This window comes from Lissotriton vulgaris, chromosome 10, assembly GCF_964263255.1.
Source record: "Lissotriton vulgaris chromosome 10, aLisVul1.2, whole genome shotgun sequence".
Taxonomy (NCBI): Eukaryota; Metazoa; Chordata; class Amphibia; order Caudata; family Salamandridae; genus Lissotriton; species Lissotriton vulgaris.
In genome coordinates, this window is record NC_141698.1 from 535,787,688 (window position 1) to 535,814,717 (window position 27,030).

A 27,030-nucleotide genomic window follows, 5' to 3' on the forward strand; every position below is an offset into this window, starting at 1 on the left:
TAAGACGCTGTGTATGTCGAGAAGGTTCCTTACCCTGCACGCTATTTTCCACTTTTGACATGATAAAGGAGTGCAGGACTTCCTTGCAACTGCTTTTCTGGGCTGGACCAGCAGTGTAGGAACATTACATGCAAAGAGTTTTTCTAGTGTCATTTCAGGATATGGTTTCAAAATCGCCTCTTGGGGAAAAAAGTGGTCCTCATTCCTGTCTTCCAAAGAAAGAGAGACCGGGTAAGGAGAGCCCAACTTTGAGCTTCAAGGACGTTGGCCCTTAGTCTGTGCGTTCCAACCCAATACACGCCAACAAGATTCCTGAGGTAGTGTCTGTTTCTGTAGTGTAGTGGTTATCACGTTCGCCTTACACGCGAAAGGTCCCTGGTTCGAGACCGGGCAGAAATGCAGCTTGCTGTTTTTCACAGTGTTTGCATTTACTGGCTCACTTTATAGAAAAGCTGAGATAATAGAGGCTGTCTATTCCTCACCAGCCTGACGTAGTGTGCTCCAGAGATCTCAGTGACAGCTCGAAAAGAGAAGTGACGATAGCTTGCGCCATTCGCTTGCTCGCACTTTGCTCTGTAGGGTGGGCCTACTTCATGAAAGCAAGGCATGAGAGAAGAAATGCTTCTCTTGTCCTCACCACGAGCAGACACTTAAAGCAAACAAACTGTCTGAAGGACAGAGGCTTTTTAATTTCTTGTTTGATGACGGTCATGGAAAAGACAGCAATCATATTGCAGAACAGAGCAGCATGTACTGGCTAGCTGCCACTAACCCCTGGAGCCGTGTCAGAGGTGACTCTTGCGTGGCTCGTTGGTCTAGGGGTATGATTCTCGCTTAGGGTGCGAGAGGTCCCGGGTTCAAATCCCGGACGAGCCCTTTTTAGAGGTAAACATACAAACCCTACTAAAAAAGCACTATGCCTGACTATTTCTCGTTATACTGGGTGCATTGTTGCACAACATATTTCTAACCTCAGAAGAAAAATGGATCACCATGCTTTATCTGCCTACCTGCTTAGTCTCAGTGTGTCCCAGGTGATGCTTTCCCAAGCTGTACTCGCTGGCATTTAGGCATCAGATATTTGCCTGTCGATGCCTGCACAAGTGAGTTTTGAATACGTCTAATTGCAAGCATGTTGGATGATATCTCTGAGGTTTTCACACTTGTTCTGCACATTCTGAGCCGCTGCTGATACAGCAGAATAGAAGTAGGGTGAAGACTTGAGAGAAACTTTCCTCTAACAGTAGAAAGCACCAAGGTAGTTTCTGTAGTGTAGTGGTCATCACGTTCGCCTAACACGCGAAAGGTCCCCGGTTCGAGACGGGGCAGAAACACTGTGCATTGGATGCTTTTTTTGTGCACACTCTAAAACCTTATTATCTCAATGCAAGTTTAAGAAGAGGTGGTCTTTGAACACGGTGAGCCGCGAGAATTTTTTTTACCTTTGCAGACGAAACAAAGTTATCTCCATCGATCATCTGGGGGTTGTTCTTGGGCCTATTTTTATTTTGTGTGAGCTATGTTGTATTGTTGGGGCCTTTACACCTGTGACATTTCTGTGAACGTTGTAAGTGGAAACGTTGGCAGGTGCAGACAGAAAAGTCAGAACTAAGCACACCCTGAGCCGTCAGGATGGCCGAGTGGTCTAAGGCGCCAGACTCAAGAGAGCTTGATCTTCAGTGATGCTGAGCCTTCTGGTCTCCTCATGGAGGCGTGGGTTCAAATCCCACTTCTGACAGGTCCCTTTTACACCCTTAAGTCTTCCTAATTTTTGCAGTGCATTCCCCACACACACCACAATATTTGCGGGAACCTGTAGTAAATAAAGAGAAATCCACCAGGCTGGGCCCTCAATCACAATTCCATGTATTTCTGAAAGTGACACCGCAGGCACACCTTCCATTACATTTGCAATCCATCACAGTAACTGCCTTGCTGGGTTTCGAAATAAGCAGTTGATCCCATCATTTGTTGTGAGGCTCTCCTGCCACCTTTTGGGCAGAGAAGGCACTGTCCCTGCAACAACACAGGCAGACATGTTCAACAGGGCTTCCTGGTTATGTGGGAGGAGCAGATTGCCAATGGTCCCCCCTTGAAAATTCTAATTTACATAAGGAAGACAAAGAGGTAGCTGGTAGTAGGCACTACACACGGACATTGCACTCCCTCTTGTGATTTGCAGCCAATTCTAGATTGAGGCAGGAGGAAAGGAGGAGACTCGCCCAACAATGGCCATACTGGGAAGTCAGCCACTCTGGGTCTCCCAGGTGAATGTTTCAGGCCTGTGAGCCACTCATATAAATCTCGCCTGATCGAGCCTGATCGAGCGCTGAGCGAGCGCGTTTGAATCCAAATATCAAACACCTCTTTCTCAGGCGCAAGAAATGGTGGGCCCTTCATTGCTTCTGGTGTGGAAGTCTATGGAGCAAGGGTCCAGGACTTGCAGAGGAGTACAAGTGCCAGAAAGTGCTTGCTGTTCTCATCTGTGCCTTTTTACTGCTCACTGGCCGATAGGAGATTGGCTGCCCCCTTCCTTGCTGGAGTGAAAAAACAACAACTTGAGAGAAAACATGACTTTGTGTGGCTCACTTATAGGGAGACGAGCCAAATAGCCCTGCTGTTTTCTGAAAGACACTTCAGTAATTGTTCAAAATGTCTCCTGGCCACTCAGGCTCGTTGGTCTAGGGGTATGATTCTCGCTTCGGGTGCGAGAGGTCCCGGGTTCAAATCCCGGACGAGCCCATCCTGTGGAAGTTTTCAGGCTGCTTGTCATATAGGAGCCTTTCTTCTTTTCAATGCTATAAGACGCTGTGTATGTCGAGAAGGTTCCTTACCCTGCACGCTATTTTCCACTTTTGACATGATAAAGGAGTGCAGGACTTCCTTGCAACTGCTTTTCTGGGCTGGACCAGCAGTGTAGGAACATTACATGCAAAGAGTTTTTCTAGTGTCATTTCAGGATATGGTTTCAAAATCGCCTCTTGGGGAAAAAAGTGGTCCTCATTCCTGTCTTCCAAAGAAAGAGAGACCGGGTAAGGAGAGCCCAACTTTGAGCTTCAAGGACGTTGGCCCTTAGTCTGTGCGTTCCAACCCAATACACGCCAACAAGATTCCTGAGGTAGTGTCTGTTTCTGTAGTGTAGTGGTTATCACGTTCGCCTTACACGCGAAAGGTCCCTGGTTCGAGACCGGGCAGAAATGCAGCTTGCTGTTTTTCACAGTGTTTGCATTTACTGGCTCACTTTATAGAAAAGCTGAGATAATAGAGGCTGTCTATTCCTCACCAGCCTGACGTAGTGTGCTCCAGAGATCTCAGTGACAGCTCGAAAAGAGAAGTGACGATAGCTTGCGCCATTCGCTTGCTCGCACTTTGCTCTGTAGGGTGGGCCTACTTCATGAAAGCAAGGCATGAGAGAAGAAATGCTTCTCTTGTCCTCACCACGAGCAGACACTTAAAGCAAACAAACTGTCTGAAGGACAGAGGCTTTTTAATTTCTTGTTTGATGACGGTCATGGAAAAGACAGCAATCATATTGCAGAACAGAGCAGCATGTACTGGCTAGCTGCCACTAACCCCTGGAGCCGTGTCAGAGGTGACTCTTGCGTGGCTCGTTGGTCTAGGGGTATGATTCTCGCTTAGGGTGCGAGAGGTCCCGGGTTCAAATCCCGGACGAGCCCTTTTTAGAGGTAAACATACAAACCCTACTAAAAAAGCACTATGCCTGACTATTTCTCGTTATACTGGGTGCATTGTTGCACAACATATTTCTAACCTCAGAAGAAAAATGGATCACCATGCTTTATCTGCCTACCTGCTTAGTCTCAGTGTGTCCCAGGTGATGCTTTCCCAAGCTGTACTCGCTGGCATTTAGGCATCAAATATTTGCCTGTCGATGCCTGCACAAGTGAGTTTTGAATACGTCTAATTGCAAGCATGTTGGATGATATCTCTGAGGTTTTCACACTTGTTCTGCATATTCTGAGCCGCTGCTGATACAGCAGAATAGAAGTAGGGTGAAGACTTGAGAGAAACTTTCCTCTAACAGTAGAAAGCACCAAGGTAGTTTCTGTAGTGTAATGGTCATCACGTTCACCTAACACGCGAAAGGTCCCCGGTTCGAGACGGGGCAGAAACACTGTGCATTGGATGCTTTTTTTGTGCACACTCTAAAACCTTATTATCTCAATGCAAGTTTAAGAAGAGGTGGTCTTTGAACACGGTGAGCCGCGAGAATTTTTTTTTACCTTTGCAGACGAAACAAAGTTATCTCCATCGATCATCTGGGGGTTGTTCTTGGGCCTATTTTTATTTTGTGTGAGCTATGTTGTATTGTTGGGGCCTTTACACCTGTGACATTTCTGTGAACGTTGTAAGTGGAAACGTTGGCAGGTGCAGACAGAAAAGTCAGAACTAAGCACACCCTGAGCCGTCAGGATGGCCGAGTGGTCTAAGGCGCCAGACTCAAGAGAGCTTGATCTTCAGTGATGCTGAGCCTTCTGGTCTCCTCATGGAGGCGTGGGTTCAAATCCCACTTCTGACAGGTCCCTTTTACACCCTTAAGTCTTCCTAATTTTTGCAGTGCATTCCCCACACACACCACAATATTTGCGGGAACCTGTAGTAAATAAAGAGAAATCCACCAGGCTGGGCCCTCAATCACAATTCCATGTATTTCTGAAAGTGACACCGCAGGCACACCTTCCATTACATTTGCAATCCATCACAGTAACTGCCTTGCTGGGTTTCGAAATAAGCAGTTGATCCCATCATTTGTTGTGAGGCTCTCCTGCCACCTTTTGGGCAGAGAAGGCACTGTCCCTGCAACAACACAGGCAGACATGTTCAACAGGGCTTCCTGGTTATGTGGGAGGAGCAGATTGCCAATGGTCCCCCCTTGAAAATTCTAATTTACATAAGGAAGACAGAGAGGTAGCTGGTAGTAGGCACTACACACGGACATTGCACTCCCTCTTGTGATTTGCAGCCAATTCTAGATTGAGGCAGGAGGAAAGGAGGAGACTCGCCCAACAATGGCCATACTGGGAAGTCAGCCACTCTGGGTCTCCCAGGTGAATGTTTCAGGCCTGTGAGCCACTCATATAAATCTCGCCTGATCGAGCCTGATCGAGCGCTGAGCGAGCGCGTTTGAATCCAAATATCAAACACCTCTTTCTCAGGCGCAAGAAATGGTGGGCCCTTCATTGCTTCTGGTGTGGAAGTCTATGGAGCAAGGGTCCAGGACTTGCAGAGGAGTACAAGTGCCAGAAAGTGCTTGCTGTTCTCATCTGTGCCTTTTTACTGCTCACTGGCCGATAGGAGATTGGCTGCCCCCTTCCTTGCTGGAGTGAAAAAACAACAACTTGAGAGAAAACATGACTTTGTGTGGCTCACTTATAGGGAGACGAGCCAAATAGCCCTGCTGTTTTCTGAAAGACGCTTCAGTAATTGTTCAAAATGTCTCCTGGCCACTCAGGCTCGTTGGTCTAGGGGTATGATTCTCGCTTCGGGTGCGAGAGGTCCCGGGTTCAAATCCCGGACGAGCCCATCCTGTGGAAGTTTTCAGGCTGCTTGTTATATAGGAGCCTTTCTTCTTTTCAATGCTATAAGACGCTGTGTATGTCGAGAAGGTTCCTTACCCTGCACGCTATTTTCCACTTTTGACATGATAAAGGAGTGCAGGACTTCCTTGCAACTGCTTTTCTGGGCTGGACCAGCAGTGTAGGAACATTACATGCAAAGAGTTTTTCTAGTGTCATTTCAGGATATGGTTTCAAAATCGCCTCTTGGGGAAAAAAGTGGTCCTCATTCCTGTCTTCCAAAGAAAGAGAGACCGGGTAAGGAGAGCCCAACTTTGAGCTTCAAGGACGTTGGCCCTTAGTCTGTGCGTTCCAACCCAATACACGCCAACAAGATTCCTGAGGTAGTGTCTGTTTCTGTAGTGTAGTGGTTATCACGTTCGCCTTACACGCGAAAAGTCCCTGGTTCGAGACCGGGCAGAAATGCAGCTTGCTGTTTTTCACAGTGTTTGCATTTACTGGCTCACTTTATAGAAAAGCTGAGATAATAGAGGCTGTCTATTCCTCACCAGCCTGACGTAGTGTGCTCCAGAGATCTCAGTGACAGCTCGAAAAGAGAAGTGACGATAGCTTGCGCCATTCGCTTGCTCGCACTTTGCTCTGTAGGGTGGGCCTACTTCATGAAAGCAAGGCATGAGAGAAGAAATGCTTCTCTTGTCCTCACCACGAGCAGACACTTAAAGCAAACAAACTGTCTGAAGGACATAGGCTTTTTAATTTCTTGTTTGATGACGGTCATGGAAAAGACAGCAATCATATTGCAGAACAGAGCAGCATGTACTGGCTAGCTGCCACTAACCCCTGGAGCCGTGTCAGAGGTGACTCTTGCGTGGCTCGTTGGTCTAGGGGTATGATTCTCGCTTAGGGTGCGAGAGGTCCCGGGTTCAAATCCCGGACGAGCCCTTTTTAGAGGTAAACATACAAACCCTACTAAAAAAGCACTATGACTATTTCTCGTTATACTGGGTGCATTGTTGCACAACATATTTCTAACCTCAGAAGAAAAATGGATCACCATGCTTTATCTGCCTACCTGCTTAGTCTCAGTGTGTCCCAGGTCATGCTTTCCCAAGCTGTACTCGCTGGCATTTAGGCATCAGATATTTGCCTGTCGATGCCTGCACAAGTGAGTTTTGAATACGTCTAATTGCAAGCATGTTGGATGATATCTCTGAGGTTTTCACACTTGTTCTGCACATTCTGAGCCGCTGCTGATACAGCAGAATAGAAGTAGGGTGAAGACTTGAGAGAAACTTTCCTCTAACAGTAGAAAGCACCAAGGTAGTTTCTGTAGTGTAGTGGTCATCACGTTCGCCTAACACGCGAAAGGTCCCCGGTTCGAGACGGGGCAGAAACACTGTGCATTGGATGCTTTTTTTGTGCACACTCTAAAACCTTATTATCTCAATGCAAGTTTAAGAAGAGGTGGTCTTTGAACACAGTGAGCCGCGAGAATTTTTTTTTACCTTTGCAGACGAAACAAAGTTATCTCCATCGATCATCTGGGGGTTGTTCTTGGGCCTATTTTTATTTTGTGTGAGCTATGTTGTATTGTTGGGGCCTTTACACCTGTGACATTTCTGTGAACGTTGTAAGTGGAAACGTTGGCAGGTGCAGACAGAAAAGTCAGAACTAAGCACACCCTGAGCCGTCAGGATGGCCGAGTGGTCTAAGGCGCCAGACTCAAGAGAGCTTGATCTTCAGTGATGCTGAGCCTTCTGGTCTCCTCATGGAGGCGTGGGTTCAAATCCCACTTCTGACAGGTCCCTTTTACACCCTTAAGTCTTCCTAATTTTTGCAGTGCATTCCCCACACACACCACAATATTTGCGGGAACCTGTAGTAAATAAAGAGAAATCCACCAGGCTGGGCCCTCAATCACAATTCCATGTATTTCTGAAAGTGACACCTCAGGCACACCTTCCATTACATTTGCAATCCATCACAGTAACTGCCTTGCTGGGTTTCGAAATAAGCAGTTGATCCCATCATTTGTTGTGAGGCTCTCCTGCCACCTTTTTGGCAGAGAAGGCACTGTCCCTGCAACAACACAGGCAGACATGTTCAACAGGGCTTCCTGGTTATGTGGGAGGAGCAGATTGCCAATGGTCCCCCCTTGAAAATTCTAATTTACATAAGGAAGACAGAGAGGTAGCTGGTAGTAGGCACTACACACGGACATTGCACTCCCTCTTGTGATTTGCAGCCAATTCTAGATTGAGGCAGGAGGAAAGGAGGAGACTCGCCCAACAATGGCCATACTGGGAAGTCAGCCACTCTGGGTCTCCCAGGTGAATGTTTCAGGCCTGTGAGCCACTCATATAAATCTCGCCTGATCGAGCCTGATCGAGCGCTGAGCGGGCGCGTTTGAATCCAAATATCAAACACCTCTTTCTCAGGCGCAAGAAATGGTGGGCCCTTCATTGCTTCTGGTGTGGAAGTCTATGGAGCAAGGGTCCAGGACTTGCAGAGGAGTACAAGTGCCAGAAAGTGCTTGCTGTTCTCATCTGTGCCTTTTTACTGCTCACTGGCCGATAGGAGATTGGCTGCCCCCTTCCTTGCTGGAGTGAAAAAACAACAACTTGAGAGAAAACATGACTTTGTGTGGCTCACTTATAGGGAGACGAGCCAAATAGCCCTGCTGTTTTCTGAAAGACGCTTCAGTAATTGTTCAAAATGTCTCCTGGCCACTCAGGCTCGTTGGTCTAGGGGTATGATTCTCGCTTCGGGTGCGAGAGGTCCCGGGTTCAAATCCCGGACGAGCCCATCCTGTGGAAGTTTTCAGGCTGCTTGTCATATAGGAGCCTTTCTTCTTTTCAATGCTATGAGACGCTGTGTATGTCGAGAAGGTTCCTTACCCTGCACGCTATTTTCCACTTTTGACATGATAAAGGAGTGCAGGACTTCCTTGCAACTGCTTTTCTGGGCTGGACCAGCAGTGTAGGAACATTACATGCAAAGAGTTTTTCTAGTGTCATTTCAGGATATGGTTTCAAAATCGCCTCTTGGGGAAAAAAGTGGTCCTCATTCCTGTCTTCCAAAGAAAGAGAGACCGGGTAAGGAGAGCCCAACTTTGAGCTTCAAGGACGTTGGCCCTTAGTCTGTGCGTTCCAACCCAATACACGCCAACAAGATTCCTGAGGTAGTGTCTGTTTCTGTAGTGTAGTGGTTATCACGTTCGCCTTACACGCGAAAGGTCCCTGGTTCGAGACCGGGCAGAAATGCAGCTTGCTGTTTTTCACAGTGTTTGCATTTACTGGCTCACTTTATAGAAAAGCTGAGATAATAGAGGCTGTCTATTCCTCACCAGCCTGACGTAGTGTGCTCCAGAGATCTCAGTGACAGCTCGAAAAGAGAAGTGACGATAGCTTGCGCCATTCGCTTGCTCGCACTTTGCTCTGTAGGGTGGGCCTACTTCATGAAAGCAAGGCATGAGAGAAGAAATGCTTCTCTTGTCCTCACCACGAGCAGACACTTAAAGCAAACAAACTGTCTGAAGGACAGAGGCTTTTTAATTTCTTGTTTGATGACGGTCATGGAAAAGACAGCAATCATATTGCAGAACAGAGCAGCATGTACTGGCTAGCTGCCACTAACCCCTGGAGCCGTGTCAGAGGTGACTCTTGCGTGGCTCGTTGGTCTAGGGGTATGATTCTCGCTTAGGGTGCGAGAGGTCCCGGGTTCAAATCCCGGACGAGCCCTTTTTAGAGGTAAACATACAAACCCTACTAAAAAAGCACTATGACTATTTCTCGTTATACTGGGTGCATTGTTGCACAACATATTTCTAACCTCAGAAGAAAAATGGATCACCATGCTTTATCTGCCTACCTGCTTAGTCTCAGTGTGTCCCAGGTCATGCTTTCCCAAGCTGTACTCGCTGGCATTTAGGCATCAGATATTTGCCTGTCGATGCCTGCACAAGTGAGTTTTGAATACGTCTAATTGCAAGCATGTTGGATGATATCTCTGAGGTTTTCACACTTGTTCTGCACATTCTGAGCCGCTGCTGATACAGCAGAATAGAAGTAGGGTGAAGACTTGAGAGAAACTTTCCTCTAACAGTAGAAAGCACCAAGGTAGTTTCTGTAGTGTAGTGGTCATCACGTTCGCCTAACACGCGAAAGGTCCCCGGTTCGAGACGGGGCAGAAACACTGTGCATTGGATGCTTTTTTTGTGCACACTCTAAAACCTTATTATCTCAATGCAAGTTTAAGAAGAGGTGGTCTTTGAACACAGTGAGCCGCGAGAATTTTTTTTTACCTTTGCAGACGAAACAAAGTTATCTCCATCGATCATCTGGGGGTTGTTCTTGGGCCTATTTTTATTTTGTGTGAGCTATGTTGTATTGTTGGGGCCTTTACACCTGTGACATTTCTGTGAACGTTGTAAGTGGAAACGTTGGCAGGTGCAGACAGAAAAGTCAGAACTAAGCACACCCTGAGCCGTCAGGATGGCCGAGTGGTCTAAGGCGCCAGACTCAAGAGAGCTTGATCTTCAGTGATGCTGAGCCTTCTGGTCTCCTCATGGAGGCGTGGGTTCAAATCCCACTTCTGACAGGTCCCTTTTACACCCTTAAGTCTTCCTAATTTTTGCAGTGCATTCCCCACACACACCACAATATTTGCGGGAACCTGTAGTAAATAAAGAGAAATCCACCAGGCTGGGCCCTCAATCACAATTCCATGTATTTCTGAAAGTGACACCTCAGGCACACCTTCCATTACATTTGCAATCCATCACAGTAACTGCCTTGCTGGGTTTCGAAATAAGCAGTTGATCCCATCATTTGTTGTGAGGCTCTCCTGCCACCTTTTTGGCAGAGAAGGCACTGTCCCTGCAACAACACAGGCAGACATGTTCAACAGGGCTTCCTGGTTATGTGGGAGGAGCAGATTGCCAATGGTCCCCCCTTGAAAATTCTAATTTACATAAGGAAGACAGAGAGGTAGCTGGTAGTAGGCACTACACACGGACATTGCACTCCCTCTTGTGATTTGCAGCCAATTCTAGATTGAGGCAGGAGGAAAGGAGGAGACTCGCCCAACAATGGCCATACTGGGAAGTCAGCCACTCTGGGTCTCCCAGGTGAATGTTTCAGGCCTGTGAGCCACTCATATAAATCTCGCCTGATCGAGCCTGATCGAGCGCTGAGCGGGCGCGTTTGAATCCAAATATCAAACACCTCTTTCTCAGGCGCAAGAAATGGTGGGCCCTTCATTGCTTCTGGTGTGGAAGTCTATGGAGCAAGGGTCCAGGACTTGCAGAGGAGTACAAGTGCCAGAAAGTGCTTGCTGTTCTCATCTGTGCCTTTTTACTGCTCACTGGCCGATAGGAGATTGGCTGCCCCCTTCCTTGCTGGAGTGAAAAAACAACAACTTGAGAGAAAACATGACTTTGTGTGGCTCACTTATAGGGAGACGAGCCAAATAGCCCTGCTGTTTTCTGAAAGACGCTTCAGTAATTGTTCAAAATGTCTCCTGGCCACTCAGGCTCGTTGGTCTAGGGGTATGATTCTCGCTTCGGGTGCGAGAGGTCCCGGGTTCAAATCCCGGACGAGCCCATCCTGTGGAAGTTTTCAGGCTGCTTGTCATATAGGAGCCTTTCTTCTTTTCAATGCTATAAGACGCTGTGTATGTCGAGAAGGTTCCTTACCCTGCACGCTATTTTCCACTTTTGACATGATAAAGGAGTGCAGGACTTCCTTGCAACTGCTTTTCTGGGCTGGACCAGCAGTGTAGGAACATTACATGCAAAGAGTTTTTCTAGTGTCATTTCAGGATATGGTTTCAAAATCGCCTCTTGGGGAAAAAAGTGGTCCTCATTCCTGTCTTCCAAAGAAAGAGAGACCGGGTAAGGAGAGCCCAACTTTGAGCTTCAAGGACGTTGGCCCTTAGTCTGTGCGTTCCAACCCAATACACGCCAACAAGATTCCTGAGGTAGTGTCTGTTTCTGTAGTGTAGTGGTTATCACGTTCGCCTTACACGCGAAAGGTCCCTGGTTCGAGACCGGGCAGAAATGCAGCTTGCTGTTTTTCACAGTGTTTGCATTTACTGGCTCACTTTATAGAAAAGCTGAGATAATAGAGGCTGTCTATTCCTCACCAGCCTGACGTAGTGTGCTCCAGAGATCTCAGTGACAGCTCGAAAAGAGAAGTGACGATAGCTTGCGCCATTCGCTTGCTCGCACTTTGCTCTGTAGGGTGGGCCTACTTCATGAAAGCAAGGCATGAGAGAAGAAATGCTTCTCTTGTCCTCACCACGAGCAGACACTTAAAGCAAACAAACTGTCTGAAGGACAGAGGCTTTTTAATTTCTTGTTTGATGACGGTCATGGAAAAGACAGCAATCATATTGCAGAACAGAGCAGCATGTACTGGCTAGCTGCCACTAACCCCTGGAGCCGTGTCAGAGGTGACTCTTGCGTGGCTCGTTGGTCTAGGGGTATGATTCTCGCTTAGGGTGCGAGAGGTCCCGGGTTCAAATCCCGGACGAGCCCTTTTTAGAGGTAAACATACAAACCCTACTAAAAAAGCACTATGCCTGACTATTTCTCGTTATACTGGGTGCATTGTTGCACAACATATTTCTAACCTCAGAAGAAAAATGGATCACCATGCTTTATCTGCCTACCTGCTTAGTCTCAGTGTGTCCCAGGTGATGCTTTCCCAAGCTGTACTCGCTGGCATTTAGGCATCAGATATTTGCCTGTCGATGCCTGCACAAGTGAGTTTTGAATACGTCTAATTGCAAGCATGTTGGATGATATCTCTGAGGTTTTCACACTTGTTCTGCACATTCTGAGCCGCTGCTGATACAGCAGAATAGAAGTAGGGTGAAGACTTGAGAGAAACTTTCCTCTAACAGTAGAAAGCACCAAGGTAGTTTCTGTAGTGTAGTGGTCATCACGTTCGCCTAACACGCGAAAGGTCCCCGGTTCGAGACGGGGCAGAAACACTGTGCATTGGATGCTTTTTTTGTGCACACTCTAAAACCTTATTATCTCAATGCAAGTTTAAGAAGAGGTGGTCTTTGAACACGGTGAGCCGCGAGAATTTTTTTTACCTTTGCAGACGAAACAAAGTTATCTCCATCGATCATCTGGGGGTTGTTCTTGGGCCTATTTTTATTTTGTGTGAGCTATGTTGTATTGTTGGGGCCTTTACACCTGTGACATTTCTGTGAACGTTGTAAGTGGAAACGTTGGCAGGTGCAGACAGAAAAGTCAGAACTAAGCACACCCTGAGCCGTCAGGATGGCCGAGTGGTCTAAGGCGCCAGACTCAAGAGAGCTTGATCTTCAGTGATGCTGAGCCTTCTGGTCTCCTCATGGAGGCGTGGGTTCAAATCCCACTTCTGACAGGTCCCTTTTACACCCTTAAGTCTTCCTAATTTTTGCAGTGCATTCCCCACACACACCACAATATTTGCGGGAACCTGTAGTAAATAAAGAGAAATCCACCAGGCTGGGCCCTCAATCACAATTCCATGTATTTCTGAAAGTGACACCGCAGGCACACCTTCCATTACATTTGCAATCCACCACAGTAACTGCCTTGCTGGGTTTCGAAATAAGCAGTTGATCCCATCATTTGTTGTGAGGCTCTCCTGCCACCTTTTGGGCAGAGAAGGCACTGTCCCTGCAACAACACAGGCAGACATGTTCAACAGGGCTTCCTGGTTATGTGGGAGGAGCAGATTGCCAATGGTCCCCCCTTGAAAATTCTAATTTACATAAGGAAGACAAAGAGGTAGCTGGTAGTAGGCACTACACACGGACATTGCACTCCCTCTTGTGATTTGCAGCCAATTCTAGATTGAGGCAGGAGGAAAGGAGGAGACTCGCCCAACAATGGCCATACTGGGAAGTCAGCCACTCTGGGTCTCCCAGGTGAATGTTTCAGGCCTGTGAGCCACTCATATAAATCTCGCCTGATCGAGCCTGATCGAGCGCTGAGCGAGCGCGTTTGAATCCAAATATCAAACACCTCTTTCTCAGGCGCAAGAAATGGTGGGCCCTTCATTGCTTCTGGTGTGGAAGTCTATGGAGCAAGGGTCCAGGACTTGCAGAGGAGTACAAGTGCCAGAAAGTGCTTGCTGTTCTCATCTGTGCCTTTTTACTGCTCACTGGCCGATAGGAGATTGGCTGCCCCCTTCCTTGCTGGAGTGAAAAAACAACAACTTGAGAGAAAACATGACTTTGTGTGGCTCACTTATAGGGAGACGAGCCAAATAGCCCTGCTGTTTTCTGAAAGACGCTTCAGTAATTGTTCAAAATGTCTCCTGGCCACTCAGGCTCGTTGGTCTAGGGGTATGATTCTCGCTTCGGGTGCGAGAGGTCCCGGGTTCAAATCCCGGACGAGCCCATCCTGTGGAAGTTTTCAGGCTGCTTGTCATATAGGAGCCTTTCTTCTTTTCAATGCTATAAGACGCTGTGTATGTCGAGAAGGTTCCTTACCCTGCACGCTATTTTCCACTTTTGACATGATAAAGGAGTGCAGGACTTCCTTGCAACTGCTTTTCTGGGCTGGACCAGCAGTGTAGGAACATTACATGCAAAGAGTTTTTCTAGTGTCATTTCAGGATATGGTTTCAAAATCGCCTCTTGGGGAAAAAAGTGGTCCTCATTCCTGTCTTCCAAAGAAAGAGAGACCGGGTAAGGAGAGCCCAACTTTGAGCTTCAAGGACGTTGGCCCTTAGTCTGTGCGTTCCAACCCAATACACGCCAACAAGATTCCTGAGGTAGTGTCTGTTTCTGTAGTGTAGTGGTTATCACGTTCGCCTTACACGCGAAAGGTCCCTGGTTCGAGACCGGGCAGAAATGCAGCTTGCTGTTTTTCACAGTGTTTGCATTTACTGGCTCACTTTATAGAAAAGCTGAGATAATAGAGGCTGTCTATTCCTCACCAGCCTGACGTAGTGTGCTCCAGAGATCTCAGTGACAGCTCGAAAAGAGAAGTGACGATAGCTTGCGCCATTCGCTTGCTCGCACTTTGCTCTGTAGGGTGGGCCTACTTCATGAAAGCAAGGCATGAGAGAAGAAATGCTTCTCTTGTCCTCACCACGAGCAGACACTTAAAGCAAACAAACTGTCTGAAGGACAGAGGCTTTTTAATTTCTTGTTTGATGACGGTCATGGAAAAGACAGCAATCATATTGCAGAACAGAGCAGCATGTACTGGCTAGCTGCCACTAACCCCTGGAGCCGTGTCAGAGGTGACTCTTGCGTGGCTCGTTGGTCTAGGGGTATGATTCTCGCTTAGGGTGCGAGAGGTCCCGGGTTCAAATCCCGGACGAGCCCTTTTTAGAGGTAAACATACAAACCCTACTAAAAAAGCACTATGCCTGACTATTTCTCGTTATACTGGGTGCATTGTTGCACAACATATTTCTAACCTCAGAAGAAAAATGGATCACCATGCTTTATCTGCCTACCTGCTTAGTCTCAGTGTGTCCCAGGTGATGCTTTCCCAAGCTGTACTCGCTGGCATTTAGGCATCAAATATTTGCCTGTCGATGCCTGCACAAGTGAGTTTTGAATACGTCTAATTGCAAGCATGTTGGATGATATCTCTGAGGTTTTCACACTTGTTCTGCATATTCTGAGCCGCTGCTGATACAGCAGAATAGAAGTAGGGTGAAGACTTGAGAGAAACTTTCCTCTAACAGTAGAAAGCACCAAGGTAGTTTCTGTAGTGTAATGGTCATCACGTTCACCTAACACGCGAAAGGTCCCCGGTTCGAGACGGGGCAGAAACACTGTGCATTGGATGCTTTTTTTGTGCACACTCTAAAACCTTATTATCTCAATGCAAGTTTAAGAAGAGGTGGTCTTTGAACACGGTGAGCCGCGAGAATTTTTTTTTACCTTTGCAGACGAAACAAAGTTATCTCCATCGATCATCTGGGGGTTGTTCTTGGGCCTATTTTTATTTTGTGTGAGCTATGTTGTATTGTTGGGGCCTTTACACCTGTGACATTTCTGTGAACGTTGTAAGTGGAAACGTTGGCAGGTGCAGACAGAAAAGTCAGAACTAAGCACACCCTGAGCCGTCAGGATGGCCGAGTGGTCTAAGGCGCCAGACTCAAGAGAGCTTGATCTTCAGTGATGCTGAGCCTTCTGGTCTCCTCATGGAGGCGTGGGTTCAAATCCCACTTCTGACAGGTCCCTTTTACACCCTTAAGTCTTCCTAATTTTTGCAGTGCATTCCCCACACACACCACAATATTTGCGGGAACCTGTAGTAAATAAAGAGAAATCCACCAGGCTGGGCCCTCAATCACAATTCCATGTATTTCTGAAAGTGACACCGCAGGCACACCTTCCATTACATTTGCAATCCATCACAGTAACTGCCTTGCTGGGTTTCGAAATAAGCAGTTGATCCCATCATTTGTTGTGAGGCTCTCCTGCCACCTTTTGGGCAGAGAAGGCACTGTCCCTGCAACAACACAGGCAGACATGTTCAACAGGGCTTCCTGGTTATGTGGGAGGAGCAGATTGCCAATGGTCCCCCCTTGAAAATTCTAATTTACATAAGGAAGACAGAGAGGTAGCTGGTAGTAGGCACTACACACGGACATTGCACTCCCTCTTGTGATTTGCAGCCAATTCTAGATTGAGGCAGGAGGAAAGGAGGAGACTCGCCCAACAATGGCCATACTGGGAAGTCAGCCACTCTGGGTCTCCCAGGTGAATGTTTCAGGCCTGTGAGCCACTCATATAAATCTCGCCTGATCGAGCCTGATCGAGCGCTGAGCGAGCGCGTTTGAATCCAAATATCAAACACCTCTTTCTCAGGCGCAAGAAATGGTGGGCCCTTCATTGCTTCTGGTGTGGAAGTCTATGGAGCAAGGGTCCAGGACTTGCAGAGGAGTACAAGTGCCAGAAAGTGCTTGCTGTTCTCATCTGTGCCTTTTTACTGCTCACTGGCCGATAGGAGATTGGCTGCCCCCTTCCTTGCTGGAGTGAAAAAACAACAACTTGAGAGAAAACATGACTTTGTGTGGCTCACTTATAGGGAGACGAGCCAAATAGCCCTGCTGTTTTCTGAAAGACGCTTCAGTAATTGTTCAAAATGTCTCCTGGCCACTCAGGCTCGTTGGTCTAGGGGTATGATTCTCGCTTCGGGTGCGAGAGGTCCCGGGTTCAAATCCCGGACGAGCCCATCCTGTGGAAGTTTTCAGGCTGCTTGTTATATAGGAGCCTTTCTTCTTTTCAATGCTATAAGACGCTGTGTATGTCGAGAAGGTTCCTTACCCTGCACGCTATTTTCCACTTTTGACATGATAAAGGAGTGCAGGACTTCCTTGCAACTGCTTTTCTGGGCTGGACCAGCAGTGTAGGAACATTACATGCAAAGAGTTTTTCTAGTGTCATTTCAGGATATGGTTTCAAAATCGCCTCTTGGGGAAAAAAGTGGTCCTCATTCCTGTCTTCCAAAGAAAGAGAGACCGGGTAAGGAGAGCCCAACTTTGAGCTTCAAGGACGTTGGCCCTTAGTCTGTGCGTTCCAACCCAATACACGCCAACAAGATTCCTGAGGTAGTGTCTGTTTCTGTAGTGTAGTGGTTATCACGTTCGCCTTACACGCGAAAAGTCCCTGGTTCGAGACCGGGCAGAAATGCAGCTTGCTGTTTTTCACAGTGTTTGCATTTACTGGCTCACTTTATAGAAAAGCTGAGATAATAGAGGCTGTCTATTCCTCACCAGCCTGACGTAGTGTGCTCCAGAGATCTCAGTGACAGCTCGAAAAGAGAAGTGACGATAGCTTGCGCCATTCGCTTGCTCGCACTTTGCTCTGTAGGGTGGGCCTACTTCATGAAAGCAAGGCATGAGAGAAGAAATGCTTCTCTTGTCCTCACCACGAGCAGACACTTAAAGCAAACAAACTGTCTGAAGGACATAGGCTTTTTAATTTCTTGTTTGATGACGGTCATGGAAAAGACAGCAATCATATTGCAGAACAGAGCAGCATGTACTGGCTAGCTGCCACTAACCCCTGGAGCCGTGTCAGAGGTGACTCTTGCGTGGCTCGTTGGTCTAGGGGTATGATTCTCGCTTAGGGTGCGAGAGGTCCCGGGTTCAAATCCCGGACGAGCCCTTTTTAGAGGTAAACATACAAACCCTACTAAAAAAGCACTATGACTATTTCTCGTTATACTGGGTGCATTGTTGCACAACATATTTCTAACCTCAGAAGAAAAATGGATCACCATGCTTTATCTGCCTACCTGCTTAGTCTCAGTGTGTCCCAGGTCATGCTTTCCCAAGCTGTACTCGCTGGCATTTAGGCATCAGATATTTGCCTGTCGATGCCTGCACAAGTGAGTTTTGAATACGTCTAATTGCAAGCATGTTGGATGATATCTCTGAGGTTTTCACACTTGTTCTGCACATTCTGAGCCGCTGCTGATACAGCAGAATAGAAGTAGGGTGAAGACTTGAGAGAAACTTTCCTCTAACAGTAGAAAGCACCAAGGTAGTTTCTGTAGTGTAGTGGTCATCACGTTCGCCTAACACGCGAAAGGTCCCCGGTTCGAGACGGGGCAGAAACACTGTGCATTGGATGCTTTTTTTGTGCACACTCTAAAACCTTATTATCTCAATGCAAGTTTAAGAAGAGGTGGTCTTTGAACACAGTGAGCCGCGAGAATTTTTTTTTACCTTTGCAGACGAAACAAAGTTATCTCCATCGATCATCTGGGGGTTGTTCTTGGGCCTATTTTTATTTTGTGTGAGCTATGTTGTATTGTTGGGGCCTTTACACCTGTGACATTTCTGTGAACGTTGTAAGTGGAAACGTTGGCAGGTGCAGACAGAAAAGTCAGAACTAAGCACACCCTGAGCCGTCAGGATGGCCGAGTGGTCTAAGGCGCCAGACTCAAGAGAGCTTGATCTTCAGTGATGCTGAGCCTTCTGGTCTCCTCATGGAGGCGTGGGTTCAAATCCCACTTCTGACAGGTCCCTTTTACACCCTTAAGTCTTCCTAATTTTTGCAGTGCATTCCCCACACACACCACAATATTTGCGGGAACCTGTAGTAAATAAAGAGAAATCCACCAGGCTGGGCCCTCAATCACAATTCCATGTATTTCTGAAAGTGACACCTCAGGCACACCTTCCATTACATTTGCAATCCATCACAGTAACTGCCTTGCTGGGTTTCGAAATAAGCAGTTGATCCCATCATTTGTTGTGAGGCTCTCCTGCCACCTTTTTGGCAGAGAAGGCACTGTCCCTGCAACAACACAGGCAGACATGTTCAACAGGGCTTCCTGGTTATGTGGGAGGAGCAGATTGCCAATGGTCCCCCCTTGAAAATTCTAATTTACATAAGGAAGACAGAGAGGTAGCTGGTAGTAGGCACTACACACGGACATTGCACTCCCTCTTGTGATTTGCAGCCAATTCTAGATTGAGGCAGGAGGAAAGGAGGAGACTCGCCCAACAATGGCCATACTGGGAAGTCAGCCACTCTGGGTCTCCCAGGTGAATGTTTCAGGCCTGTGAGCCACTCATATAAATCTCGCCTGATCGAGCCTGATCGAGCGCTGAGCGGGCGCGTTTGAATCCAAATATCAAACACCTCTTTCTCAGGCGCAAGAAATGGTGGGCCCTTCATTGCTTCTGGTGTGGAAGTCTATGGAGCAAGGGTCCAGGACTTGCAGAGGAGTACAAGTGCCAGAAAGTGCTTGCTGTTCTCATCTGTGCCTTTTTACTGCTCACTGGCCGATAGGAGATTGGCTGCCCCCTTCCTTGCTGGAGTGAAAAAACAACAACTTGAGAGAAAACATGACTTTGTGTGGCTCACTTATAGGGAGACGAGCCAAATAGCCCTGCTGTTTTCTGAAAGACGCTTCAGTAATTGTTCAAAATGTCTCCTGGCCACTCAGGCTCGTTGGTCTAGGGGTATGATTCTCGCTTCGGGTGCGAGAGGTCCCGGGTTCAAATCCCGGACGAGCCCATCCTGTGGAAGTTTTCAGGCTGCTTGTCATATAGGAGCCTTTCTTCTTTTCAATGCTATAAGACGCTGTGTATGTCGAGAAGGTTCCTTACCCTGCACGCTATTTTCCACTTTTGACATGATAAAGGAGTGCAGGACTTCCTTGCAACTGCTTTTCTGGGCTGGACCAGCAGTGTAGGAACATTACATGCAAAGAGTTTTTCTAGTGTCATTTCAGGATATGGTTTCAAAATCGCCTCTTGGGGAAAAAAGTGGTCCTCATTCCTGTCTTCCAAAGAAAGAGAGACCGGGTAAGGAGAGCCCAACTTTGAGCTTCAAGGACGTTGGCCCTTAGTCTGTGCGTTCCAACCCAATACACGCCAACAAGATTCCTGAGGTAGTGTCTGTTTCTGTAGTGTAGTGGTTATCACGTTCGCCTTACACGCGAAAGGTCCCTGGTTCGAGACCGGGCAGAAATGCAGCTTGCTGTTTTTCACAGTGTTTGCATTTACTGGCTCACTTTATAGAAAAGCTGAGATAATAGAGGCTGTCTATTCCTCACCAGCCTGACGTAGTGTGCTCCAGAGATCTCAGTGACAGCTCGAAAAGAGAAGTGACGATAGCTTGCGCCATTCGCTTGCTCGCACTTTGCTCTGTAGGGTGGGCCTACTTCATGAAAGCAAGGCATGAGAGAAGAAATGCTTCTCTTGTCCTCACCACGAGCAGACACTTAAAGCAAACAAACTGTCTGAAGGACAGAGGCTTTTTAATTTCTTGTTTGATGACGGTCATGGAAAAGACAGCAATCATATTGCAGAACAGAGCAGCATGTACTGGCTAGCTGCCACTAACCCCTGGAGCCGTGTCAGAGGTGACTCTTGCGTGGCTCGTTGGTCTAGGGGTAGGATTCTCGCTTAGGGTGCGAGAGGTCCCGGGTTCAAATCCCGGACGAGCCCTTTTTAGAGGTAAACATACAAACCCTACTAAAAAAGCACTATGCCTGACTATTTCTCGTTATACTGGGTGCATTGTTGCACAACATATTTCTAACCTCAGAAGAAAAATGGATCACCATGCTTTATCTGCCTACCTGCTTAGTCTCAGTGTGTCCCAGGTGATGCTTTCCCAAGCTGTACTCGCTGGCATTTAGGCATCAGATATTTGCCTGTCGATGCCTGCACAAGTGAGTTTTGAATACGTCTAATTGCAAGCATGTTGGATGATATCTCTGAGGTTTTCACACTTGTTCTGCACATTCTGAGCCGCTGCTGATACAGCAGAATAGAAGTAGGGTGAAGACTTGAGAGAAACTTTCCTCTAACAGTAGAAAGCACCAAGGTAGTTTCTGTAGTGTAGTGGTCATCACGTTCGCCTAACACGCGAAAGGTCCCCGGTTCGAGACGGGGCAGAAACACTGTGCATTGGATGCTTTTTTTGTGCACACTCTAAAACCTTATTATCTCAATGCAAGTTTAAGAAGAGGTGGTCTTTGAACACGGTGAGCCGCGAGAATTTTTTTTTACCTTTGCAGACGAAACAAAGTTATCTCCATCGATCATCTGGGGGTTGTTCTTGGGCCTATTTTTATTTTGTGTGAGCTATGTTGTATTGTTGGGGCCTTTACACCTGTGACATTTCTGTGAACGTTGTAAGTGGAAACGTTGGCAGGTGCAGACAGAAAAGTCAGAACTAAGCACACCCTGAGCCGTCAGGATGGCCGAGTGGTCTAAGGCGCCAGACTCAAGAGAGCTTGATCTTCAGTGATGCTGAGCCTTCTGGTCTCCTCATGGAGGCGTGGGTTCAAATCCCACTTCTGACAGGTCCCTTTTACACCCTTAAGTCTTCCTAATTTTTGCAGTGCATTCCCCACACACACCACAATATTTGCGGGAACCTGTAGTAAATAAAGAGAAATCCACCAGGCTGGGCCCTCAATCACAATTCCATGTATTTCTGAAAGTGACACCGCAGGCACACCTTCCATTACATTTGCAATCCATCACAGTAACTGCCTTGCTGGGTTTCGAAATAAGCAGTTGATCCCATCATTTGTTGTGAGGCTCTCCTGCCACCTTTTGGGCAGAGAAGGCACTGTCCCTGCAACAACACAGGCAGACATGTTCAACAGGGCTTCCTGGTTATGTGGGAGGAGCAGATTGCCAATGGTCCCCCCTTGAAAATTCTAATTTACATAAGGAAGACAGAGAGGTAGCTGGTAGTAGGCACTACACACGGACATTGCACTCCCTCTTGTGATTTGCAGCCAATTCTAGATTGAGGCAGGAGGAAAGGAGGAGACTCGCCCAACAATGGCCATACTGGGAAGTCAGCCACTCTGGGTCTCCCAGGTGAATGTTTCAGGCCTGTGAGCCACTCATATAAATCTCGCCTGATCGAGCCTGATCGAGCGCTGAGCGAGCGCGTTTGAATCCAAATATCAAACACCTCTTTCTCAGGCGCAAGAAATGGTGGGCCCTTCATTGCTTCTGGTGTGGAAGTCTATGGAGCAAGGGTCCAGGACTTGCAGAGGAGTACAAGTGCCAGAAAGTGCTTGCTGTTCTCATCTGTGCCTTTTTACTGCTCACTGGCCGATAGGAGATTGGCTGCCCCCTTCCTTGCTGGAGTGAAAAAACAACAACTTGAGAGAAAACATGACTTTGTGTGGCTCACTTATAGGGAGACGAGCCAAATAGCCCTGCTGTTTTCTGAAAGACGCTTCAGTAATTGTTCAAAATGTCTCCTGGCCACTCAGGCTCGTTGGTCTAGGGGTATGATTCTCGCTTCGGGTGCGAGAGGTCCCGGGTTCAAATCCCGGACGAGCCCATCCTGTGGAAGTTTTCAGGCTGCTTGTTATATAGGAGCCTTTCTTCTTTTCAATGCTATAAGACGCTGTGTATGTCGAGAAGGTTCCTTACCCTGCACGCTATTTTCCACTTTTGACATGATAAAGGAGTGCAGGACTTCCTTGCAACTGCTTTTCTGGGCTGGACCAGCAGTGTAGGAACATTACATGCAAAGAGTTTTTCTAGTGTCATTTCAGGATATGGTTTCAAAATCGCCTCTTGGGGAAAAAAGTGGTCCTCATTCCTGTCTTCCAAAGAAAGAGAGACCGGGTAAGGAGAGCCCAACTTTGAGCTTCAAGGACGTTGGCCCTTAGTCTGTGCGTTCCAACCCAATACACGCCAACAAGATTCCTGAGGTAGTGTCTGTTTCTGTAGTGTAGTGGTTATCACGTTCGCCTTACACGCGAAAAGTCCCTGGTTCGAGACCGGGCAGAAATGCAGCTTGCTGTTTTTCACAGTGTTTGCATTTACTGGCTCACTTTATAGAAAAGCTGAGATAATAGAGGCTGTCTATTCCTCACCAGCCTGACGTAGTGTGCTCCAGAGATCTCAGTGACAGCTCGAAAAGAGAAGTGACGATAGCTTGCGCCATTCGCTTGCTCGCACTTTGCTCTGTAGGGTGGGCCTACTTCATGAAAGCAAGGCATGAGAGAAGAAATGCTTCTCTTGTCCTCACCACGAGCAGACACTTAAAGCAAACAAACTGTCTGAAGGACATAGGCTTTTTAATTTCTTGTTTGATGACGGTCATGGAAAAGACAGCAATCATATTGCAGAACAGAGCAGCATGTACTGGCTAGCTGCCACTAACCCCTGGAGCCGTGTCAGAGGTGACTCTTGCGTGGCTCGTTGGTCTAGGGGTATGATTCTCGCTTAGGGTGCGAGAGGTCCCGGGTTCAAATCCCGGACGAGCCCTTTTTAGAGGTAAACATACAAACCCTACTAAAAAAGCACTATGACTATTTCTCGTTATACTGGGTGCATTGTTGCACAACATATTTCTAACCTCAGAAGAAAAATGGATCACCATGCTTTATCTGCCTACCTGCTTAGTCTCAGTGTGTCCCAGGTCATGCTTTCCCAAGCTGTACTCGCTGGCATTTAGGCATCAGATATTTGCCTGTCGATGCCTGCACAAGTGAGTTTTGAATACGTCTAATTGCAAGCATGTTGGATGATATCTCTGAGGTTTTCACACTTGTTCTGCACATTCTGAGCCGCTGCTGATACAGCAGAATAGAAGTAGGGTGAAGACTTGAGAGAAACTTTCCTCTAACAGTAGAAAGCACCAAGGTAGTTTCTGTAGTGTAGTGGTCATCACGTTCGCCTAACACGCGAAAGGTCCCCGGTTCGAGACGGGGCAGAAACACTGTGCATTGGATGCTTTTTTTGTGCACACTCTAAAACCTTATTATCTCAATGCAAGTTTAAGAAGAGGTGGTCTTTGAACACAGTGAGCCGCGAGAATTTTTTTTTACCTTTGCAGACGAAACAAAGTTATCTCCATCGATCATCTGGGGGTTGTTCTTGGGCCTATTTTTATTTTGTGTGAGCTATGTTGTATTGTTGGGGCCTTTACACCTGTGACATTTCTGTGAACGTTGTAAGTGGAAACGTTGGCAGGTGCAGACAGAAAAGTCAGAACTAAGCACACCCTGAGCCGTCAGGATGGCCGAGTGGTCTAAGGCGCCAGACTCAAGAGAGCTTGATCTTCAGTGATGCTGAGCCTTCTGGTCTCCTCATGGAGGCGTGGGTTCAAATCCCACTTCTGACAGGTCCCTTTTACACCCTTAAGTCTTCCTAATTTTTGCAGTGCATTCCCCACACACACCACAATATTTGCGGGAACCTGTAGTAAATAAAGAGAAATCCACCAGGCTGGGCCCTCAATCACAATTCCATGTATTTCTGAAAGTGACACCTCAGGCACACCTTCCATTACATTTGCAATCCATCACAGTAACTGCCTTGCTGGGTTTCGAAATAAGCAGTTGATCCCATCATTTGTTGTGAGGCTCTCCTGCCACCTTTTTGGCAGAGAAGGCACTGTCCCTGCAACAACACAGGCAGACATGTTCAACAGGGCTTCCTGGTTATGTGGGAGGAGCAGATTGCCAATGGTCCCCCCTTGAAAATTCTAATTTACATAAGGAAGACAGAGAGGTAGCTGGTAGTAGGCACTACACACGGACATTGCACTCCCTCTTGTGATTTGCAGCCAATTCTAGATTGAGGCAGGAGGAAAGGAGGAGACTCGCCCAACAATGGCCATACTGGGAAGTCAGCCACTCTGGGTCTCCCAGGTGAATGTTTCAGGCCTGTGAGCCACTCATATAAATCTCGCCTGATCGAGCCTGATCGAGCGCTGAGCGGGCGCGTTTGAATCCAAATATCAAACACCTCTTTCTCAGGCGCAAGAAATGGTGGGCCCTTCATTGCTTCTGGTGTGGAAGTCTATGGAGCAAGGGTCCAGGACTTGCAGAGGAGTACAAGTGCCAGAAAGTGCTTGCTGTTCTCATCTGTGCCTTTTTACTGCTCACTGGCCGATAGGAGATTGGCTGCCCCCTTCCTTGCTGGAGTGAAAAAACAACAACTTGAGAGAAAACATGACTTTGTGTGGCTCACTTATAGGGAGACGAGCCAAATAGCCCTGCTGTTTTCTGAAAGACGCTTCAGTAATTGTTCAAAATGTCTCCTGGCCACTCAGGCTCGTTGGTCTAGGGGTATGATTCTCGCTTCGGGTGCGAGAGGTCCCGGGTTCAAATCCCGGACGAGCCCATCCTGTGGAAGTTTTCAGGCTGCTTGTCATATAGGAGCCTTTCTTCTTTTCAATGCTATAAGACGCTGTGTATGTCGAGAAGGTTCCTTACCCTGCACGCTATTTTCCACTTTTGACATGATAAAGGAGTGCAGGACTTCCTTGCAACTGCTTTTCTGGGCTGGACCAGCAGTGTAGGAACATTACATGCAAAGAGTTTTTCTAGTGTCATTTCAGGATATGGTTTCAAAATCGCCTCTTGGGGAAAAAAGTGGTCCTCATTCCTGTCTTCCAAAGAAAGAGAGACCGGGTAAGGAGAGCCCAACTTTGAGCTTCAAGGACGTTGGCCCTTAGTCTGTGCGTTCCAACCCAATACACGCCAACAAGATTCCTGAGGTAGTGTCTGTTTCTGTAGTGTAGTGGTTATCACGTTCGCCTTACACGCGAAAGGTCCCTGGTTCGAGACCGGGCAGAAATGCAGCTTGCTGTTTTTCACAGTGTTTGCATTTACTGGCTCACTTTATAGAAAAGCTGAGATAATAGAGGCTGTCTATTCCTCACCAGCCTGACGTAGTGTGCTCCAGAGATCTCAGTGACAGCTCGAAAAGAGAAGTGACGATAGCTTGCGCCATTCGCTTGCTCGCACTTTGCTCTGTAGGGTGGGCCTACTTCATGAAAGCAAGGCATGAGAGAAGAAATGCTTCTCTTGTCCTCACCACGAGCAGACACTTAAAGCAAACAAACTGTCTGAAGGACAGAGGCTTTTTAATTTCTTGTTTGATGACGGTCATGGAAAAGACAGCAATCATATTGCAGAACAGAGCAGCATGTACTGGCTAGCTGCCACTAACCCCTGGAGCCGTGTCAGAGGTGACTCTTGCGTGGCTCGTTGGTCTAGGGGTATGATTCTCGCTTAGGGTGCGAGAGGTCCCGGGTTCAAATCCCGGACGAGCCCTTTTTAGAGGTAAACATACAAACCCTACTAAAAAAGCACTATGCCTGACTATTTCTCGTTATACTGGGTGCATTGTTGCACAACATATTTCTAACCTCAGAAGAAAAATGGATCACCATGCTTTATCTGCCTACCTGCTTAGTCTCAGTGTGTCCCAGGTGATGCTTTCCCAAGCTGTACTCGCTGGCATTTAGGCATCAGATATTTGCCTGTCGATGCCTGCACAAGTGAGTTTTGAATACGTCTAATTGCAAGCATGTTGGATGATATCTCTGAGGTTTTCACACTTGTTCTGCACATTCTGAGCCGCTGCTGATACAGCAGAATAGAAGTAGGGTGAAGACTTGAGAGAAACTTTCCTCTAACAGTAGAAAGCACCAAGGTAGTTTCTGTAGTGTAGTGGTCATCACGTTCGCCTAACACGCGAAAGGTCCCCGGTTCGAGACGGGGCAGAAACACTGTGCATTGGATGCTTTTTTTGTGCACACTCTAAAACCTTATTATCTCAATGCAAGTTTAAGAAGAGGTGGTCTTTGAACACGGTGAGCCGCGAGAATTTTTTTTACCTTTGCAGACGAAACAAAGTTATCTCCATCGATCATCTGGGGGTTGTTCTTGGGCCTATTTTTATTTTGTGTGAGCTATGTTGTATTGTTGGGGCCTTTACACCTGTGACATTTCTGTGAACGTTGTAAGTGGAAACGTTGGCAGGTGCAGACAGAAAAGTCAGAACTAAGCACACCCTGAGCCGTCAGGATGGCCGAGTGGTCTAAGGCGCCAGACTCAAGAGAGCTTGATCTTCAGTGATGCTGAGCCTTCTGGTCTCCTCATGGAGGCGTGGGTTCAAATCCCACTTCTGACAGGTCCCTTTTACACCCTTAAGTCTTCCTAATTTTTGCAGTGCATTCCCCACACACACCACAATATTTGCGGGAACCTGTAGTAAATAAAGAG

At 47.3% G+C, this 27,030-nt stretch overlaps 49 non-coding genes across 49 annotated transcripts; all 49 read left to right on the forward strand.

The window, feature by feature from the left end:
• Nucleotides 1–326: 326 nt before the first annotated feature.
• Nucleotides 327–399, forward strand: TRNAV-UAC (transfer RNA valine (anticodon UAC)). Its single transcript has one exon. It is a non-coding gene; the product is annotated as a tRNA-Val (tRNA).
• Nucleotides 400–804: 405 nt separating this feature from the next.
• TRNAP-AGG (transfer RNA proline (anticodon AGG)) lies at nt 805–876 on the forward strand. The gene has a single exon. It is a non-coding gene; the product is annotated as a tRNA-Pro (tRNA).
• Nucleotides 877–1,261: 385 nt separating this feature from the next.
• Nucleotides 1,262–1,334, forward strand: TRNAV-AAC (transfer RNA valine (anticodon AAC)). The gene has a single exon. It is a non-coding gene; the product is annotated as a tRNA-Val (tRNA).
• Nucleotides 1,335–1,626: 292 nt separating this feature from the next.
• On the forward strand, nt 1,627–1,738 carry TRNAL-CAA (transfer RNA leucine (anticodon CAA)). The gene is made up of 2 exons: nt 1,627–1,664; nt 1,693–1,738. It is a non-coding gene; the product is annotated as a tRNA-Leu (tRNA).
• Nucleotides 1,739–2,670: 932 nt separating this feature from the next.
• On the forward strand, nt 2,671–2,742 carry TRNAP-CGG (transfer RNA proline (anticodon CGG)). Its single transcript has one exon. It is a non-coding gene; the product is annotated as a tRNA-Pro (tRNA).
• A 385-nt stretch (nt 2,743–3,127) lies between these two features.
• Nucleotides 3,128–3,200, forward strand: TRNAV-UAC (transfer RNA valine (anticodon UAC)). Its single transcript has one exon. It is a non-coding gene; the product is annotated as a tRNA-Val (tRNA).
• Nucleotides 3,201–3,605: 405 nt separating this feature from the next.
• Nucleotides 3,606–3,677, forward strand: TRNAP-AGG (transfer RNA proline (anticodon AGG)). The gene has a single exon. It is a non-coding gene; the product is annotated as a tRNA-Pro (tRNA).
• Nucleotides 3,678–4,062: 385 nt separating this feature from the next.
• Nucleotides 4,063–4,135, forward strand: TRNAV-AAC (transfer RNA valine (anticodon AAC)). Its single transcript has one exon. It is a non-coding gene; the product is annotated as a tRNA-Val (tRNA).
• A 293-nt stretch (nt 4,136–4,428) lies between these two features.
• TRNAL-CAA (transfer RNA leucine (anticodon CAA)) lies at nt 4,429–4,540 on the forward strand. The gene is made up of 2 exons: nt 4,429–4,466; nt 4,495–4,540. It is a non-coding gene; the product is annotated as a tRNA-Leu (tRNA).
• Nucleotides 4,541–5,472: 932 nt separating this feature from the next.
• Nucleotides 5,473–5,544, forward strand: TRNAP-CGG (transfer RNA proline (anticodon CGG)). The gene has a single exon. It is a non-coding gene; the product is annotated as a tRNA-Pro (tRNA).
• A 385-nt stretch (nt 5,545–5,929) lies between these two features.
• On the forward strand, nt 5,930–6,002 carry TRNAV-UAC (transfer RNA valine (anticodon UAC)). Its single transcript has one exon. It is a non-coding gene; the product is annotated as a tRNA-Val (tRNA).
• A 405-nt stretch (nt 6,003–6,407) lies between these two features.
• TRNAP-AGG (transfer RNA proline (anticodon AGG)) lies at nt 6,408–6,479 on the forward strand. The gene has a single exon. It is a non-coding gene; the product is annotated as a tRNA-Pro (tRNA).
• Nucleotides 6,480–6,860: 381 nt separating this feature from the next.
• On the forward strand, nt 6,861–6,933 carry TRNAV-AAC (transfer RNA valine (anticodon AAC)). Its single transcript has one exon. It is a non-coding gene; the product is annotated as a tRNA-Val (tRNA).
• Nucleotides 6,934–7,226: 293 nt separating this feature from the next.
• On the forward strand, nt 7,227–7,338 carry TRNAL-CAA (transfer RNA leucine (anticodon CAA)). The gene is made up of 2 exons: nt 7,227–7,264; nt 7,293–7,338. It is a non-coding gene; the product is annotated as a tRNA-Leu (tRNA).
• A 932-nt stretch (nt 7,339–8,270) lies between these two features.
• On the forward strand, nt 8,271–8,342 carry TRNAP-CGG (transfer RNA proline (anticodon CGG)). Its single transcript has one exon. It is a non-coding gene; the product is annotated as a tRNA-Pro (tRNA).
• Nucleotides 8,343–8,727: 385 nt separating this feature from the next.
• TRNAV-UAC (transfer RNA valine (anticodon UAC)) lies at nt 8,728–8,800 on the forward strand. Its single transcript has one exon. It is a non-coding gene; the product is annotated as a tRNA-Val (tRNA).
• Nucleotides 8,801–9,205: 405 nt separating this feature from the next.
• TRNAP-AGG (transfer RNA proline (anticodon AGG)) lies at nt 9,206–9,277 on the forward strand. Its single transcript has one exon. It is a non-coding gene; the product is annotated as a tRNA-Pro (tRNA).
• A 381-nt stretch (nt 9,278–9,658) lies between these two features.
• Nucleotides 9,659–9,731, forward strand: TRNAV-AAC (transfer RNA valine (anticodon AAC)). The gene has a single exon. It is a non-coding gene; the product is annotated as a tRNA-Val (tRNA).
• A 293-nt stretch (nt 9,732–10,024) lies between these two features.
• Nucleotides 10,025–10,136, forward strand: TRNAL-CAA (transfer RNA leucine (anticodon CAA)). The gene is made up of 2 exons: nt 10,025–10,062; nt 10,091–10,136. It is a non-coding gene; the product is annotated as a tRNA-Leu (tRNA).
• A 932-nt stretch (nt 10,137–11,068) lies between these two features.
• TRNAP-CGG (transfer RNA proline (anticodon CGG)) lies at nt 11,069–11,140 on the forward strand. The gene has a single exon. It is a non-coding gene; the product is annotated as a tRNA-Pro (tRNA).
• A 385-nt stretch (nt 11,141–11,525) lies between these two features.
• TRNAV-UAC (transfer RNA valine (anticodon UAC)) lies at nt 11,526–11,598 on the forward strand. Its single transcript has one exon. It is a non-coding gene; the product is annotated as a tRNA-Val (tRNA).
• A 405-nt stretch (nt 11,599–12,003) lies between these two features.
• Nucleotides 12,004–12,075, forward strand: TRNAP-AGG (transfer RNA proline (anticodon AGG)). Its single transcript has one exon. It is a non-coding gene; the product is annotated as a tRNA-Pro (tRNA).
• A 385-nt stretch (nt 12,076–12,460) lies between these two features.
• TRNAV-AAC (transfer RNA valine (anticodon AAC)) lies at nt 12,461–12,533 on the forward strand. The gene has a single exon. It is a non-coding gene; the product is annotated as a tRNA-Val (tRNA).
• A 292-nt stretch (nt 12,534–12,825) lies between these two features.
• TRNAL-CAA (transfer RNA leucine (anticodon CAA)) lies at nt 12,826–12,937 on the forward strand. Its single transcript has 2 exons — nt 12,826–12,863; nt 12,892–12,937. It is a non-coding gene; the product is annotated as a tRNA-Leu (tRNA).
• A 932-nt stretch (nt 12,938–13,869) lies between these two features.
• Nucleotides 13,870–13,941, forward strand: TRNAP-CGG (transfer RNA proline (anticodon CGG)). The gene has a single exon. It is a non-coding gene; the product is annotated as a tRNA-Pro (tRNA).
• Nucleotides 13,942–14,326: 385 nt separating this feature from the next.
• On the forward strand, nt 14,327–14,399 carry TRNAV-UAC (transfer RNA valine (anticodon UAC)). The gene has a single exon. It is a non-coding gene; the product is annotated as a tRNA-Val (tRNA).
• Nucleotides 14,400–14,804: 405 nt separating this feature from the next.
• On the forward strand, nt 14,805–14,876 carry TRNAP-AGG (transfer RNA proline (anticodon AGG)). Its single transcript has one exon. It is a non-coding gene; the product is annotated as a tRNA-Pro (tRNA).
• A 385-nt stretch (nt 14,877–15,261) lies between these two features.
• TRNAV-AAC (transfer RNA valine (anticodon AAC)) lies at nt 15,262–15,334 on the forward strand. Its single transcript has one exon. It is a non-coding gene; the product is annotated as a tRNA-Val (tRNA).
• Nucleotides 15,335–15,627: 293 nt separating this feature from the next.
• TRNAL-CAA (transfer RNA leucine (anticodon CAA)) lies at nt 15,628–15,739 on the forward strand. Its single transcript has 2 exons — nt 15,628–15,665; nt 15,694–15,739. It is a non-coding gene; the product is annotated as a tRNA-Leu (tRNA).
• A 932-nt stretch (nt 15,740–16,671) lies between these two features.
• Nucleotides 16,672–16,743, forward strand: TRNAP-CGG (transfer RNA proline (anticodon CGG)). Its single transcript has one exon. It is a non-coding gene; the product is annotated as a tRNA-Pro (tRNA).
• A 385-nt stretch (nt 16,744–17,128) lies between these two features.
• TRNAV-UAC (transfer RNA valine (anticodon UAC)) lies at nt 17,129–17,201 on the forward strand. Its single transcript has one exon. It is a non-coding gene; the product is annotated as a tRNA-Val (tRNA).
• Nucleotides 17,202–17,606: 405 nt separating this feature from the next.
• TRNAP-AGG (transfer RNA proline (anticodon AGG)) lies at nt 17,607–17,678 on the forward strand. Its single transcript has one exon. It is a non-coding gene; the product is annotated as a tRNA-Pro (tRNA).
• A 381-nt stretch (nt 17,679–18,059) lies between these two features.
• On the forward strand, nt 18,060–18,132 carry TRNAV-AAC (transfer RNA valine (anticodon AAC)). The gene has a single exon. It is a non-coding gene; the product is annotated as a tRNA-Val (tRNA).
• A 293-nt stretch (nt 18,133–18,425) lies between these two features.
• Nucleotides 18,426–18,537, forward strand: TRNAL-CAA (transfer RNA leucine (anticodon CAA)). The gene is made up of 2 exons: nt 18,426–18,463; nt 18,492–18,537. It is a non-coding gene; the product is annotated as a tRNA-Leu (tRNA).
• Nucleotides 18,538–19,469: 932 nt separating this feature from the next.
• Nucleotides 19,470–19,541, forward strand: TRNAP-CGG (transfer RNA proline (anticodon CGG)). The gene has a single exon. It is a non-coding gene; the product is annotated as a tRNA-Pro (tRNA).
• A 385-nt stretch (nt 19,542–19,926) lies between these two features.
• TRNAV-UAC (transfer RNA valine (anticodon UAC)) lies at nt 19,927–19,999 on the forward strand. The gene has a single exon. It is a non-coding gene; the product is annotated as a tRNA-Val (tRNA).
• Nucleotides 20,000–20,404: 405 nt separating this feature from the next.
• Nucleotides 20,405–20,476, forward strand: TRNAP-AGG (transfer RNA proline (anticodon AGG)). The gene has a single exon. It is a non-coding gene; the product is annotated as a tRNA-Pro (tRNA).
• Nucleotides 20,477–20,861: 385 nt separating this feature from the next.
• Nucleotides 20,862–20,934, forward strand: TRNAV-AAC (transfer RNA valine (anticodon AAC)). Its single transcript has one exon. It is a non-coding gene; the product is annotated as a tRNA-Val (tRNA).
• A 293-nt stretch (nt 20,935–21,227) lies between these two features.
• TRNAL-CAA (transfer RNA leucine (anticodon CAA)) lies at nt 21,228–21,339 on the forward strand. The gene is made up of 2 exons: nt 21,228–21,265; nt 21,294–21,339. It is a non-coding gene; the product is annotated as a tRNA-Leu (tRNA).
• Nucleotides 21,340–22,271: 932 nt separating this feature from the next.
• On the forward strand, nt 22,272–22,343 carry TRNAP-CGG (transfer RNA proline (anticodon CGG)). The gene has a single exon. It is a non-coding gene; the product is annotated as a tRNA-Pro (tRNA).
• Nucleotides 22,344–22,728: 385 nt separating this feature from the next.
• On the forward strand, nt 22,729–22,801 carry TRNAV-UAC (transfer RNA valine (anticodon UAC)). The gene has a single exon. It is a non-coding gene; the product is annotated as a tRNA-Val (tRNA).
• Nucleotides 22,802–23,206: 405 nt separating this feature from the next.
• Nucleotides 23,207–23,278, forward strand: TRNAP-AGG (transfer RNA proline (anticodon AGG)). The gene has a single exon. It is a non-coding gene; the product is annotated as a tRNA-Pro (tRNA).
• Nucleotides 23,279–23,659: 381 nt separating this feature from the next.
• Nucleotides 23,660–23,732, forward strand: TRNAV-AAC (transfer RNA valine (anticodon AAC)). The gene has a single exon. It is a non-coding gene; the product is annotated as a tRNA-Val (tRNA).
• Nucleotides 23,733–24,025: 293 nt separating this feature from the next.
• Nucleotides 24,026–24,137, forward strand: TRNAL-CAA (transfer RNA leucine (anticodon CAA)). Its single transcript has 2 exons — nt 24,026–24,063; nt 24,092–24,137. It is a non-coding gene; the product is annotated as a tRNA-Leu (tRNA).
• Nucleotides 24,138–25,069: 932 nt separating this feature from the next.
• On the forward strand, nt 25,070–25,141 carry TRNAP-CGG (transfer RNA proline (anticodon CGG)). Its single transcript has one exon. It is a non-coding gene; the product is annotated as a tRNA-Pro (tRNA).
• Nucleotides 25,142–25,526: 385 nt separating this feature from the next.
• Nucleotides 25,527–25,599, forward strand: TRNAV-UAC (transfer RNA valine (anticodon UAC)). The gene has a single exon. It is a non-coding gene; the product is annotated as a tRNA-Val (tRNA).
• Nucleotides 25,600–26,004: 405 nt separating this feature from the next.
• Nucleotides 26,005–26,076, forward strand: TRNAP-AGG (transfer RNA proline (anticodon AGG)). Its single transcript has one exon. It is a non-coding gene; the product is annotated as a tRNA-Pro (tRNA).
• A 385-nt stretch (nt 26,077–26,461) lies between these two features.
• On the forward strand, nt 26,462–26,534 carry TRNAV-AAC (transfer RNA valine (anticodon AAC)). The gene has a single exon. It is a non-coding gene; the product is annotated as a tRNA-Val (tRNA).
• Nucleotides 26,535–26,826: 292 nt separating this feature from the next.
• TRNAL-CAA (transfer RNA leucine (anticodon CAA)) lies at nt 26,827–26,938 on the forward strand. The gene is made up of 2 exons: nt 26,827–26,864; nt 26,893–26,938. It is a non-coding gene; the product is annotated as a tRNA-Leu (tRNA).
• The last annotated feature ends 92 nt before the right edge of the window (nt 26,939–27,030 follow it).